Consider the following 14852-nt stretch of genomic DNA (forward strand, 5'->3'; position numbering starts at 1 on the left):
CCCAGCCGCTCCGCGGCATGTGGGATCTTCCCGGACCGGGGCACGGACCCGTGTCCCCTGTATCGGCAGGGGGAGTCTCAACCACTGCGCCACCAGGGAAGCCCGAGAAATTTTTTAAAAATTAAAATCATTCTGTCTGTGACTCTTCCATGGACGAGCTGAAAAGTCAAGTAAAGAGGAAGCTGAGGTTAATGGCCAAAATAACGTTCTTATTCACTTGTGTTTTTAACAATGCCACATATAATATTTCACAGTTTAAAGGAGTGCTTTCACAGACATGACTTCATCTGATCCTCAGACAGCCCCAATATGTACTCAGTGCAGATATTTGACAAATAAGGAAAATGAAGCTCAGGGAAATAGTAACTTACTTGAAGTTGTTGCTGGTAAATGGCAGAATCTGAGTTTGAATCCATTTCTTCTGCTTCGCAGTTCTCTTTCTGCCCATTTAGCATCAACAAAAAACCTGAGAGCTTCTAGCCTCTTGATTTACACCCAGTTCTCGTTAACTAGGTTATCTGGTTTCCCTGTTTTACTGTTCTTCCATTTCCTTTTTCACTGTGGAGAAAGAATAACAAAACCCTCACCTCCGTAGAAATTCTGAGATGAGGGGTGAGAAAATAGACATGGAGAACTCAGAAGTGTAGCTCAGCCTTAGATTTCCTAAGGAGAGTAAGGGCTACAAAAAGAGTTTTTAAAACAATGCATTTCACAGCCTCATCCTAGGAATGTAACCCTTCTCCGGGCTAAAGTCTGTAAACCTAAACAGTCCTTGTCAGATAAGAAAGTAACCTACTTTTAATATCTCCAAGGGAACAGGATCTCTCAACAGCCTTCGTGTTTATCAACACTCAGTGTCGAAAGTTCTGCTTTTTATCTACCCCGAATCTCCCCTGCTACCATTTTACCTCCTCCTTGTCTGCACTCAGTGAAAACAACCCTCAGCTAAATTATTTCCCAGCTCCTTATACACACATATTTCAGAGCAGAGTGGAGTTTGAGCAGCAGTATTATTTTTCCATGCTCAGGCCCAGTTTGGAGCAATCATCTTATACATAATGATAACCCTCCTTATGAAATTTGAAGACCCTCAGCTGTCTCTCGTCCAGGCTGGGGTTTTTCTGGCGTCTGGAAGAGGAACAACATAATCCCCACTGACTGTCCTGTTAGGGATCCAAGAAACTTGGAAAAATCAAAGGACTTTTAGTTATTTGAGTCTTGCTTTTAGGGATTCATCCTCCTTTCCTCATGTATCTATGGAGGGCACTGAGAGATTAATATCTCTGAGTTCTTGTGGGGGTGGGGGGGAAGGCTCTACAGAATTATCAAATATTATTTTATCCTCTAAAACATCTCACGTTAGAGACTTTGTTTGCTTAATGCCCTATCATTCATCTCTCAATGCATAACTCCATCCCATTGTCCTGAGTTACACCGTAAACACCACCTTTCTGTTTCTAACACACAACATATTTCAAAGCGGAAAGGAATTTATAGGCCAATGTTATTTTTCCATGTACAATTCCAGTTTGGAATGTCCAGCAGCACTCAAATTGCCTTTCAAGATAAAGACCAGATTCTGATTCCATGTAATCCTTGTGTGCTTCTGGGAAAGCTCAGATGTTAGTCTTATGGATGGAATCCACGTTCTCCAGGGCCCTTCACATCCCAGAGAGGAACCATTTACACCAAGCCAGGCTCCATCAGAATTCTCCAGTGGCCTTTTGACAGAGCTCTCACAACTAGCAAGACAACTTTCAGTTGTAAAACCCGTGCGACAGGGCTTCCCTGGTGGCGCAGTGCTTGAGAGTCCGCCTGCCGATGCAGGATACGCGGGTTCGTGCCCCGTTTCGGGAGGATCCCGCATGCCGCGGAGCGGCTGGGCCCGTGAGCCATGGCCGCTGAGCCTGCGCGTCCGGAGCCTGTGCTCCGCAAATGGGAGAGGCCGCAACAGTGAGAGGCCCGCATAACGCAAGGAAAAAAATAAAAAATAAAAAAAAAATAAAACCCGTGCGACACAAAGCAAGGGCAAGTTCTCCTACGCTGACCCCAGTTCAGCGTAAGCTGGAAGGAGCCTCCGAGGTCAACAAGCCTAGCGCTCTTGTTTTACAGCTGAGTCCCAGCACAGTTAAGTGGCTTTTCTGAGGTCACACAAAACAGGAGGGGAAAGCACAGCACAGAACTCACATCTCTTGAGTCCCTACTCATTACTCTTTCCAAAGCATCGTGCAATTGCACAGAATACTTTTTTTACTTTAAACAGTTAAAATATTTAAGGCCAACAAAATCAATAGGAAAAAATAGGTAAAGCACCTATAGACCAAGTGAAGGCCAGGGGAGTGGCCAGATGGGAATGGAGTCTGGAGAAGATCACCTCATGAGATGTCAGCAGTCTCTGAAAACACAGATGAAGTCCTACAATCTCTTGTTGTTTGCTTTGCCCATGGGCAGCCCCAGTTTCTTCAACAGGATGAAGGTTAGATAGAGGTAGAATTATTTTGTCATGAGAAATCTAAATACACTTGAGAGAGATGTGGCAGAGGTGAATAGAGAGATGGATCCTAAGTCTGCCTCCCTTCCACTCCCTACAGTGGAGGGCCCTGGATCCTCACCTGCAGACTCAGTTGCACCCCCCTCTCCCCCAACCTTGTTAGAATCACTCTGAGCCTGATATAGGAGGATCTGTGCAGTCATGGCTGGTCTGTCTTTGATTAAAGACCTACATCTTGTCATGGCTCTGATTGCAAGTTTTATCAACAGTCCTGAGGCCGAGGATAGTAAATATTTGTAGGTCTGCTCAATCCACAGTGACCTCAGTACTGCCCTCTCTCCTACAGGGGTGGACTACCAAAATCCATGCTTGTATTATGTAACCTCCACTTCCTTGGCCATAATTGAAGGGATCAGGAATATACAAGCTATTTTCTGAATAGTGTGTGACCCAAGCTAGTGATCCAAGCTGTTTTTTGAATTATATTTCATAAAATGGAAGAAATCATTCCATAAAGTTTGAAAATACATCAAGGGATTGCAACTCCAGTCTGAACTAGTTCCTTAGAAAGAGGAGATCTTGACTCTGAAACCCTAGGTGGTAATAGTCTCTGCATCACATGGACCACGGAAGCAGAGAAAGCTGGTCTACAGGGAGAAAAGAATGAAGTCAATGTACAGAAAATGAAAAGGCAACTGAGAATCCTGGCAGTTTTCTAGTTCCCAGTCCCAAGCTCCTTCCAAGGTCAGGATGAATTTCCTGCTCTTGGATCCCATAAGACACTCTGTATCCTTATAATACATTCACATGTGTTGCTCAAACTGCATCAAGTGGGCTTCTTTAACTTGAAATCGCACTCCTTTTAGGCCTCTGCACAGGCATCTCTTCTGGTAAATTAACACTTCAACAAGAATAGAAGGTGGGTATCCTTATTCCAATTATAACTGACAAGAAAACCCACTCAGAGTCTCACCTAGGCATTCCCAGTAACTTTTTGGCTACCTGTTGACCAACTACTTGTATGCCTGGATTCTTGAGTAATATCTCCCTCTTGAGTTCTGTGCTCTGAGTTCTTCTCCTGTATCAGTCAGGATCCAGTCAGGAAAACACACCATACTAGGTATTTCAACAGAAGGGATCTCACATAAGGAATTGGCCACAAAGGTGTTGGAGGGCCGACCAATCAGAAATAATAACTGCAGAAAGCAGCCACCACCCTAACACTGGGAGAATAAAAGGGGTTTGGGCTATGAGAACTTAGGAGCTGGAAGGAGGGGGCACCACGTAACTACAGCTCACATAACTAAGATGGTTCATAATCTGGTTTCTTATGGTACCATTGATATGACATGTTGAGGCTGGTTATGGGAGTGTGGAAAGAAGCTGGAACCTGGAACAAACTGCCCTGATGGCATGAAATGCTACTGCTGGAGCTAAGGGCCACTACTGGAGTAACAACTCTGATACCAAGAAAGAGGAAATGACTCTCTTCTCTTCTCTCCTCCTCCCAGCTTTCACTCATCTCCTGCCTCTTATTGGCAGAATCTAAAAGGAGGTCTGTTGGTAAAGGAATCTCTGAGACCCAGTTCCAGCATCACAGAACAGAGCATAGAAGGATGGATTTAAAGCTGAGAGACAACAGGCAAATCACCACGACCTGGACACACTCTCCACCCATTACCAATGTCTTGTCTAGATTGCCACCCACGTGTGCCCTCCTTACTTAGATGCCAGTCTTCGCTGTGACACCTGAACCTTCTTTCAATGGCTATACCTGGTTTAGTGTGCCAGGCACCATTCCTCTCCACAGAATGTTTCTAATCCTAAACCATGGCCTTTCTAAGGCAGCTCCAACTTGCTTCAACTATTCCAATATGCCAGTATGCCTCCTTAGACCAGATAACCAGCCCCAGGGCCTTTGCACATGCTATTCTCTTTACATGGAATAATCTTCCCCATCTAGTCACCTGGATTTCTCCCTAACTTCCTACAGGACTTTACTCAAATGCCACTTTTCAGTGAAATCTGACCACCATTTCTAATATTTTACCCTAATACTTTCTATCTGCCATTTCTTTTTTTTTTCATTTTAGAACTGATTAACACACTATATACTTCTTTATATCCACTAGAATGTAAACACTATTATTTTGTTTACTACCATATTCCCAAATGTCTATAATTGTTCTCGGCATACAGTAGGAACTCATAAATATTTATTGAATGTTGAATTAATTAATTAAGTAATGCCCACAGTAAGAACTGAGAGAGCTGTAAATGTGTGTGTTCTAAACAAAAAAGACAAAAGAAAACAGAGAGAATATCTTTTGCCTATCCTAGAAGTCACCTCTAGGAGTCACCCGGAGAGAGATAAACACCAAAGCTCCTAGAGCCTTCAGGGCCATTCTGGAATGAGGACTAAAATGAATAAGGTAGGGGGAAAGGCAGGGATCAAGAGTACCCAGCTCTTGGGCATATATCCAGACAAATCATAATTCAAAAAGATACATACACCCCTATGTTCATAGCATCACTATTCACAATAGACAAGACATGGAAACAACCTAAATGTCCTTCAACAGAGGAATGGATAAAGAAGATGTGGTACATATATACAATGGAATATACCTAGCCATAAAAAAAGAATGAAATAATGCCATTTGTAGCAACATGGATGGACATAGAGACTATCATACAAAGTGAACTAAGTCAGAAAGAGAAGCACAAATATCATATGATATCACTTATATGTGGAATCTAAAATATGACACAAATGAACTTCTCTATGAAAGAGAAACAGACTCACAGGCATAAAGAACAGATCCGTGGTTGCCAAGGGGAAGGGGAGTGGGGAGGGATGGATTGGGAGTTTGGGATTAGCAGATGCAGACTATTATATATAGAATGGACAACAGAGTCCTTCTGTATAGCACAGGGAACTATATTCAATATCCTGTGATAAACCATAACGGAAAAGAATATGAAAAAGAATGTATATACATGTATAACTGAATCACTTTGCTGTACAGCAGAAATTAATGCAACATTGTAAATCAACTATACTTCAACAAAATAAAATTTTTAAAAAAGGGTACCCAGCTCTTTCGGCAGCTCTTACTCCAATAAGCCAAATGAGCTGGTGCAGCATGAGGTATCTAAACCTCACAGTGGAGAAAGATAATCTGTTAAAAGATAAAGATGAAGCAGGGGCATGCATGTGGCAGTATGGGAGCAGTGGGACATCAGGATGTGGATGGGATGGAGACTTTGGGGCTTGGCAGTCTTTCCATCCCTTCAGAAAATCCCAGTATAGGTCCAGGCTAGCTATGAGCTTTGTTCCTTATCCTCAAAACAAGTTATGCTTGCATAAGTGGAGAGAATAGGATTTTCTCACTCAGGAATGAAGAATTCCAGGCATCATTCACTCTGCTATGTCTCCATCACTGGAGGATGAGTCACAATGACTTGAAGAAAAACATGGTGCTAGTGGAGCCTGAAATCCCAGCAGTTCTTAGGAAATGCGCTCCTTATGAGACTCATAGAGATGGGGGAACCCAAACTAGGGGCCAGCCTGATCCTGATACTTCCTTAAAGGGGCTATCCCTGAACCCTTGTTCTCGTTTCTCTGCCTCCCAAAATTTCACATTTCTCCCTCACCTGCCAATGCATTCTAACCAGGGAGGAATAAAAGCTTATGGCTATGTAGCAATGGGCCCCTCATTTCACCAGCAGCAGGAAAAATCCAAAACAATACAGGAAACAGAGCAGTAAGGAGCAGGGGCTCTAGAGTGAGAATTACAGAGCTCATTTTTAACAGCTTTAATTGAAGTATAATTGACAAATAAAAAATAATATTTATTTAATGTTTACATGTGATGCTTTGATTTACATATACATTGTCAAATGATTACCACAATCAAGCTAATTAACATTTACATCATCTCACATAGTTACCTTTTGTGTGTGTGTGTGTGTGTGTGTGTGATGGAAATACTTAAGGTCTACTCTCTCAGCAAATTTCAGGTATACAATACAGAATTATTAACTATAGTCACCATCCTATATATTAGATTCCCAGAACTCATTTATCCTATATAACTGAAGCTTTATACCCTTTGACCATCTTATTTGTCCCACCATCCAGTCCCTGGAAAATACCATTCTGCTCTGTGCTTCTATGAGTTCAACTTTTTTAGAGTCCACATATAAGTGAGATCATGCAGTATTTGTGTTTCTTTGTCTGGTTTATTTTACTTAGTATAATGTCCTCCAGGTTCATCCATGTTGTCACAAATAGCAGGATTTCCTTCTTCTTAAATGCTGAATAATATCCCATTGTGTGTGTGTATCCCATTTTCTTTATTCATTCATCAGTCAGTGGACACTTAGGTTGTTTCCATATTGCATTTCCTTTGGATATATAGCCAGAGGTGGGACTGCTGGATCATACGGTACTTCTATTTTTAATTTTTTGATGAACCTACATGCTGTTTTCCATTATAGCTGTACCAATTTATATTCCCATCAACAGTATTCAAGGGTTTCCTTTTCTCCACATCCTGGGCAACACTTGTCATCTCGTGACTTTTTGATAAAAGCCATCCTAACAGGTATGAGCGGACATCTCACTGTGGTTTTGATTTGAATTTCCCTGATGATTAGTGATGTTAAGCACTGTTTAATATAACTATTGGCCATTAATATATCTTCTTTTGAGAAATGTCTGTTCAGATCCTTTGCCCCTTTTTAAATCAGGTTATTTGGTTTTGGGCTATTGAGGTATTTGAGTTTCTTATACATATTGGAAATTAATTACATAACAGATGTATGGTTTGCAAATATTTTCTCCCATTTCATAGGCCGTCTCTTCATTCTGTTGTTTCCTTTGCTGTGCAGAAGCTTTTTAGTGTGATGCAATCAGACTTGTCTATTTTTGCTTTTGTTACCTGTGTTTTGGGGATCATATTTGAAAAATCCTCTTCCATACCAATATCAAATAGCTTTTCCCCTATGTTTTCTCCTACTAGTTTTACAGTATCAAGTCTTACATTTAAGTCTTTAATCTATTTTGAGTTGATTTTTGTATATGGTATTAAGATGGGGATCTAGTTTCATTATTTTGCATGTGGCTGTCCAGTTTTCCCAGCACCATTTATTGAAGAGACTATACTTCCCCCACTGTATATTCTTGGCACCTTTGTCTAAAATCAATTGACCATATATGCATGTGTTTATTTCTGGGCTCTCTAGTCTCTTCCATTGATCTATGTATCTGTTCTTTTGCCAATATCATACTGTTTTGATTACTATAGCTTTGTAATATAGTTTGAAATCAGGAAGTGTGATGCCTCCAGCTTTGTTCTTTTTGCTAAAGATTGCTTTGACTATTCAGGATATTTTGTGGCTCCATATAAATTTTAGAATTGTTTATCCTATTTCTATGAAAAATGCTATTGGAATTTTGACATGGATTGCATTGAACCTGTAGACTGATTTGGGTAGTATGGACATTTTAACAATATTAATTATTCCACTTCATGAGCACAGAGTATCTTTCCATTTATTTGTGTCTTTTTCAATTTCTTTCATCAATGTTTTGTAGTTTTCAGTATACAGATTTTTCACTTCCTCGGTTAAATACATTTCTAAGTATTCTATTCTATTTGACTCTGTTTTAAATGGGATTCTTTTCTTTCCTTTACTTTTCTTTCTTTCTTTCTTTCTTTCTTCTTTCTTTCTTTCTTTCTTTTCTTTCTTTCTTTCTTTCCACACAACGTGGCTTGTGGTATCTTAGTTCCCCAATCAGGGACTGAACCCAGGTCCCCACAGTGAAAGCACCAAGTCTTAACCACTGGACCACCAGGGAATTCCCTAGGATTGTTTTCTTAGTTTCTTTTTTGGATATTTCATTGATAGTGTATAGAAACACAAACAATTTTTGTATGTTGATTGTCTATCTTGCAAATTTACTGAATTCGTTTATTAGTTCTAACAGCTTTTTGGTAGTCTTTGGAGTTTTCTATATATAGGATCATGTCATCTGCAAACAAACAATTTTACTTCTTCCTTTCCAATTTGGATGCCTCATTTCTTTTTCTTGCCTAATTTCTCTGGCTAGGACTTCCAGCACTATACTGAATTAAAGTGGCAAGAATGAGCATTCTTATCTTGCTCCTGATTTTAGAGGTAGAGCTTTCAGCTTTTCACTGTTGAATATGATGTTAGCTGTAGGCTTGTCTTAATGATGTTTATTATGTTGAGATACATACCTTCTATACCTAAGGTTTTGAGAGGTTTTATCATGAAAGGATGTTGAATTTTGCAAAAGCTTTTCTGCGCCTTTGAGGTGATCATATGATTTTAAATTTCACTCTGTTAATGTGGTGTATCACATTTACTGATTTGCAGATGGTGAACCAGCCCTGCATCCCAGGGATAAATCCCACTTGATCATGCTAATGTACTATTGAATTTGGTTTGCTAGTATTTTATTGAGGATTTTTGTGTCTATGTTCTTCAGGGATATTGTCATTTTGTCATATTGTTCTTCAGGGATATTGTCATTTTGTCATATTGTCATTGTAATTTTCTCTTCCTGTAGTGTCCTTGTTTGGCTTTGGTATGAGGGTAATGCTGGCTTCATAAAATGAGTTCAGAAGTGAACCCTCCTTTTCTATTTTTTTGGAAGTTTGAGAAGGGTTGGTGTTAATTCTCCTTTAAATGTATGGTAGAATTCACCAGGGAAGTCACCTGGTCCTGAGTTTTTCTTTGTTGGGAAGTTTTTGATTACTGACTCAATCACCTTACTCATTATTGGTCTGTTAAAATTTTCTGTTTCTTCTAGGTTATCCAATTCATTAGCATACAATTGTTCCTAGTAGTCTCTGTATTTCTGTGGTATTAGTTGTAATGTATCCTCTTTCTTTTACTATCTTATTAGAGTCTTTTCTTAGTCTAGCTAAAGGATTGTCAACTTTGTTTATCTTTTCAAGAAACCAAACAAACTTTCTGCTGAGAAATCTGCTGTTAGTCTTATGGGACTCCTTTCTATGTGATGAGTTGTTTTTCTCTTGCTGCTTTCAAAATTCTCTCTTTGTCTTTGACTTTTGAAAATTTGATTATAATACGTCTCAGTGAAAATCTCTTGAAGTCCAGTCTATTTGGGGTTCTTTGGGCATCATGAATCTGGATGTTCATTTCCCTCTGCAGATTTGGAAAGTTTTCTGATATTATTTCTTTAAATACACTTTCTGCCACTTCCTTATTCTCTGCCCCTTCTGGGACTCCCATAATGCATACACTAGTTCTTTTCCTTTTGTCTCATAGGTCATGTAGGCATTCTTCGCTCTTTCTTATTATTTTTTATTCCTCTAATTGGATCATTTCAAATTACTTGTCTTTGAGTTTGCTGATTCTTTCCTCTGCATGATCAAGTTTGTTAATGAAGTTCTCTATTGAATTTTTTGGTTCAGTCATTGTATTATTCAGCTCCAGGATTTCTTTTTGGTCTTTTTAACAGTTTCTATTTCTTTGCTAAACTTCTCATTTTGTCCATGTATTGTTTTCCTAATTTTGTTCACTTGTCTGTGTTCTCCTGTAGCTCATTAGGGATTTTAAGATGATTATTTTGAATTTTTTGTTAGCAGTTCATGGCTCTCCATTTCTTTAGGGTTGGTTACTTGAGCTTTATTAGTTTCCTTTGATGGTGTTATGTTTGTTATCATGATATCATATCATATCATAATGATATGTTATCATTCTTCATGATCCATGTAGTCTTGCATTCGTGTCTATGCATAAGAGCAGACACCTCCTCCAGTCTTTACAGACTGGTTTTGAAAGACCTTTTCCTTCTGGGTCCCTGGATTAATGGGACTGCCTCCAGAATTGCGGTCAAGCAGGGCCCAAGTCATATAGCTGTTGCTGGATCTGCAGTCAAGTCTGCAGTTGGCAGGCCTTTCACCAGGGGTGCAGTTGTGTGTGGCTTCAGCCAAGTCCCTGAGCATGCTCCCATCAGGTGACTTAGCTGGTCCCTGAGAATTACAGTGTTTTAATCCAAGTTCCACCATTTTTCCCTACCTTTATTAAGGTACAATTGACAAAAAATGTACATATTTAAGGTATACAATTTGATATTTTGATATATCCATACACTGTGAAAGAATCACCACAATCAAACTAATTAACATATCTATCACCTCACATAGTTATTTTCTGTGTGTGTAGTAAGAACACTTGAGATATATAGCCTTTAGCAAGTTTCAAGTATACAATACAGTATTATCAACTATATTCATACTACTGTAGCTTAGATCTCCAGAACTTACACCTCTTGCATAACTAAAACTTTGTTCCCCTTGACTCATTTCCCTTTATCTGCTCTGCCACTTATTAACAATGAGAATTTGGGCAAGACTTTTACCAAAATTCTCACAGTGAGCAAGGCAAGTTTTCATTCTAGGATTCTGTGCAACTTAAAAGGAAGCCATTCTACCAATGACCTAAATTTTCTGGGCCTCAGTTTTCTTACCTGTAAAATGGGGATGTTAATAGTATCTATCCTGTGGAAATGTTAATAGGTATAAATGAGTTAGTGCTGCAAGACTTCAAGAATCTATAATGGTGCTGGAATTCCGCAGTTAGTATTAGCCATTATTACAATTATAATTATACCATTATATATTACCTTTATAATATAATTATCATTCTTAAATGCAAGCTTGACCAATTCCCTTAATGGTCTTTCTGCTCACTCCAGGCTCCCATCTACCATTTCCTTCAATCCTACCCAGATCTAAGTTCATCAGTGTCTTAATTCCCTCTCAAGTGTTAAGTGCTCCCACCTGGAAAATATAACAGTTACTTTCCTAAATGATTACAATAAGCCTTAAGTGTCTCTGCCAGAAATTTTCCCAAAGAAAGAAGGGTCCTCTACACAGTTACAGAACATGATGATTAACTGGGGTCCATTAGTCTCTCCAGGAAACCCTCCCACAGAGGCTTATTTGCAGGGAAGCTTCAGTTTCAGTACCCCTACCTAGCATAGTCCCTTCTCCCTCCCCTCCCACATCTCCATGTTGAATATTCAAATGACTGTCTCCTCCACCATCCTCAAAACCTCTTGAAAATTAATATTGTGCCTTATTCATCTTTGTATTCCCAGTATCTCTAGCTCATAGTAGGAATTCAATCCATGCCAGCAGAATTATAATGCATGGTAGAAAATAAATGCCATTAGTGAGGGTTATATCAAATGTCATATGATTTTAGAAGAGAGAACATCCTGTTGGATGGATCACAAAGGCTTCATGGAGAAAATAGCATTTTTCAAGGTCTTGGAGAACAAATACAACTTGGAATTCCAGGCAGATAGAACCAAGCCAACAGAGATATCAAGGCCAGAAAGTGCAGACCACATTTTAGTGGCAAAAAGAAATGATGACAAGGTCCCAAACATGCCTGCGTGTACCTGAAGTAGAGAAGAGAGGAAGGCATTTGTGGTTGACAGGCAGAGCAAAAGTAAAAACCAGGTACTGTTAGAGAAGATAACAGAATGTGGAGGAGAAAGAGATACTGAATTAGGTGTTATAACTCTTAAAAATGGGAATGAAGAGTCAGCTTGCCAGGTGTTGAGGAATGAGTATTTGGAGGAAAGAAAGAACAGTGAATGAGGAATAATATTTTCTATAATTTTATAGTGAAAGGCAAAGAATAAAAAGATAGTAGTTTGAAGCTGTATTAAGATGTAGCATAGGATTCTTACACAAAAGTGATACAATGCAGCAGTTAAGAACATGATTCTGGTACCTGGCTATTTGAGTTTAAATCTTGAGTTAAGCTACTTGCTATCAGAGTGATCTTGAACAACTTATTTAACCTCTCTGAGCCCCATTTCCATGATATATAGCTTGGATTCTTGTTGTGAGGAATAATGAGCTAATAAATATAAAGCAGTTACAACAGTATCTGCCTCGTAGTTACCACTCAATAAATGTTAACTAGTTAGAACACAGAAGACAGAAATACACATACACACACATACACACACACACACACACACACACACACACACACATATATAGACAGAGGATGATTATCAAGGAAATTGGGAAAAGTCAAAGGCACTGGGTAATTAAGGCTTTTATTGCATAACTAGAAATATTTCTCTTTTGAGTCATAGAATAATATACTTAAAGCTCACTGAACCCAGCTCTTCCCCTGCCACACACTCTGCTTCATTCTATAGATGAAGAAACCTGAGGTTCAGAAAGAATAAATAACTTGACCCCAGGTCACCCTGGTTAATAACAAGGCAGGATGAGGACCTAAGGATCTTGATTCCCAATCCAGTGTAGAGCAACCATCTCACAGAAAATGCTGTAAAGGTGACCCAACCAGCTGATCAAGATCTGAAGTGACTTACTAGTAGAATAAGAGGGAGACTCAGAGAAGTTAAGATGTGAAGTTTACTGAGGACCGGCTGCATCGAACTGGCCTCCTATCTCTCAGTTTCAATCCTCCGGCATTTTTATTTCTATTTCGAAATTAGTCTAAAAGACAGTGGCTCTAGAAACAACCCACAAAGTATCCAAATCTGAAACACAATATTGTATAATTATAAGCATATCCCAAAATGTACATTTGAGAATAATGTCTCAAAGAAACTGAAAAAAAAAGTAGAAAAAGCAACCACACAAAAACCTTCTGTGGAATGATAAAAATAAAAACAAAATATTGGTTAACTTTTAATTTTCCACTTTCAAATTTTATCAAATGATATAATTTTGGTATATCTTGTTTTGTACTAAAAAGTCTCTGTTGTCCACGAAAAACTAGATGAGAATGTCTCAGTTAGAAATGGAGATATATTATTCTCAGATATATTAAACAAAATTTGGTTACCCAATGGGTCGGATTATGTTTCTGATTAAACAACTTGCTGGTTAAATATAGGACTTAAACCAACAACAGATTACCAGTGGTTTGCTATTGTTCGGTTCTTCACAAAGGAGCAATTATTTGAGAAACCAGGGATGGAGAAAAGAAAGGAAGCCTGTTTTTGGAATAATATAAAGGGACTTAATTTGTAGTTTTCAAAGAAAAGAAGAATCAAATGAAAATAAAATTGGTGTTCTGGGTTTGGGGATCTAAACAGGCCCAATACAAAAAAAGAAAACAAATAGATTATAGAAATGTGAAACTACCATCATAATTTCAGCTGCACACTTGAAAAACAATAAGAAAAAAATGTCTAAAATAGAACTTTTATTTCGTCTGCCAGCTGAAAATTGATGTTTTCATTATGCTTTCAGTCAAGGGTTTATTTGTAAATACTAGGTAGAGTTTTCCTCCATGAGTTAAACAGCTTTTTCCTATAGAGAATCTTTTGTAGAGTATGGGAAGAAAAGCAATGTGTTGGGAGATTTTTTAATGACAGCAGAGAAAGAGGCCTCTGGGTCTCATCTTTTGAGTTCCTATAAAGTTGTAGCAAAGCTCTGGGTCCAAATTTACTACTCATTAAATCCCTTTTGGTTCATTCACCTAAACCAAGTAAGATGAACAAAGGCTCAAAGATTAATGGTTCTTAGCTAACCATAGGTTATAAATTATTCTGGTCTGAACCATAAAATTTAATGCTTCAGTTTGTCCACTTATAAAAATGAACATTAAGGACAATGTCTGTATATATTTAAGGGAACTATCAAGAGAGAAAAATATTTGTATCTTTTACCTGGTATCCTTTAAAAATAAGCCATATGGATGCATTGCCATCCACCAATTTGAATCCTCTCCAAAATTCAAAGTCACTAGATTAGTCATGATATGTGTTCTCTTTTAAGCTAGAACTCCAGATTTTAAGGTTATGTTCACAAATCTCGAGACATGATTATAAAATAATTTGCCTGTGTGAGATGCGTTGAGGTCAGTATATTACAGGAGGAATAGTAATATAGAGGTTCAATTATTAAAAAATCAATTTAAGCCATTTCAAGATGATGTATTTACATGCATTTGTACCTTCTTCCACCTGAGTTTGCATGCAAGTGTTAGGAAAAGGAAAAGTACTTCCAGAGTGGTGGAGTAAGCACCTTCAAATATCTACTTCAGAAAAGAAACAAAACACTGAAAAAATTGTCCAAATCACCTTTTTCAAAACTGGAAACTAACCAGAGGCTTGCAACAATCTGAGGAGTACTTATTGAAGAAAAATGGCTGAAACCAGGTAAATGAGCTTTGTAGAGTTTTAACTTGCTATATTCCCATCCCCTTTTGCCCAGCTTTGTGGTGACCCTTAAAAAACCCAGCAGCCTCAAAACCATGATATCTGTGGAGAAAAGCACCCTAGTAGCCACTAGAAGGG

Source organism: Lipotes vexillifer, unplaced genomic scaffold (genome assembly GCF_000442215.2).
Source record: "Lipotes vexillifer unplaced genomic scaffold, Lipotes_vexillifer_v1.1 scaffold1048, whole genome shotgun sequence".
Classification (NCBI taxonomy): domain Eukaryota; kingdom Metazoa; phylum Chordata; class Mammalia; order Artiodactyla; family Lipotidae; genus Lipotes; species Lipotes vexillifer.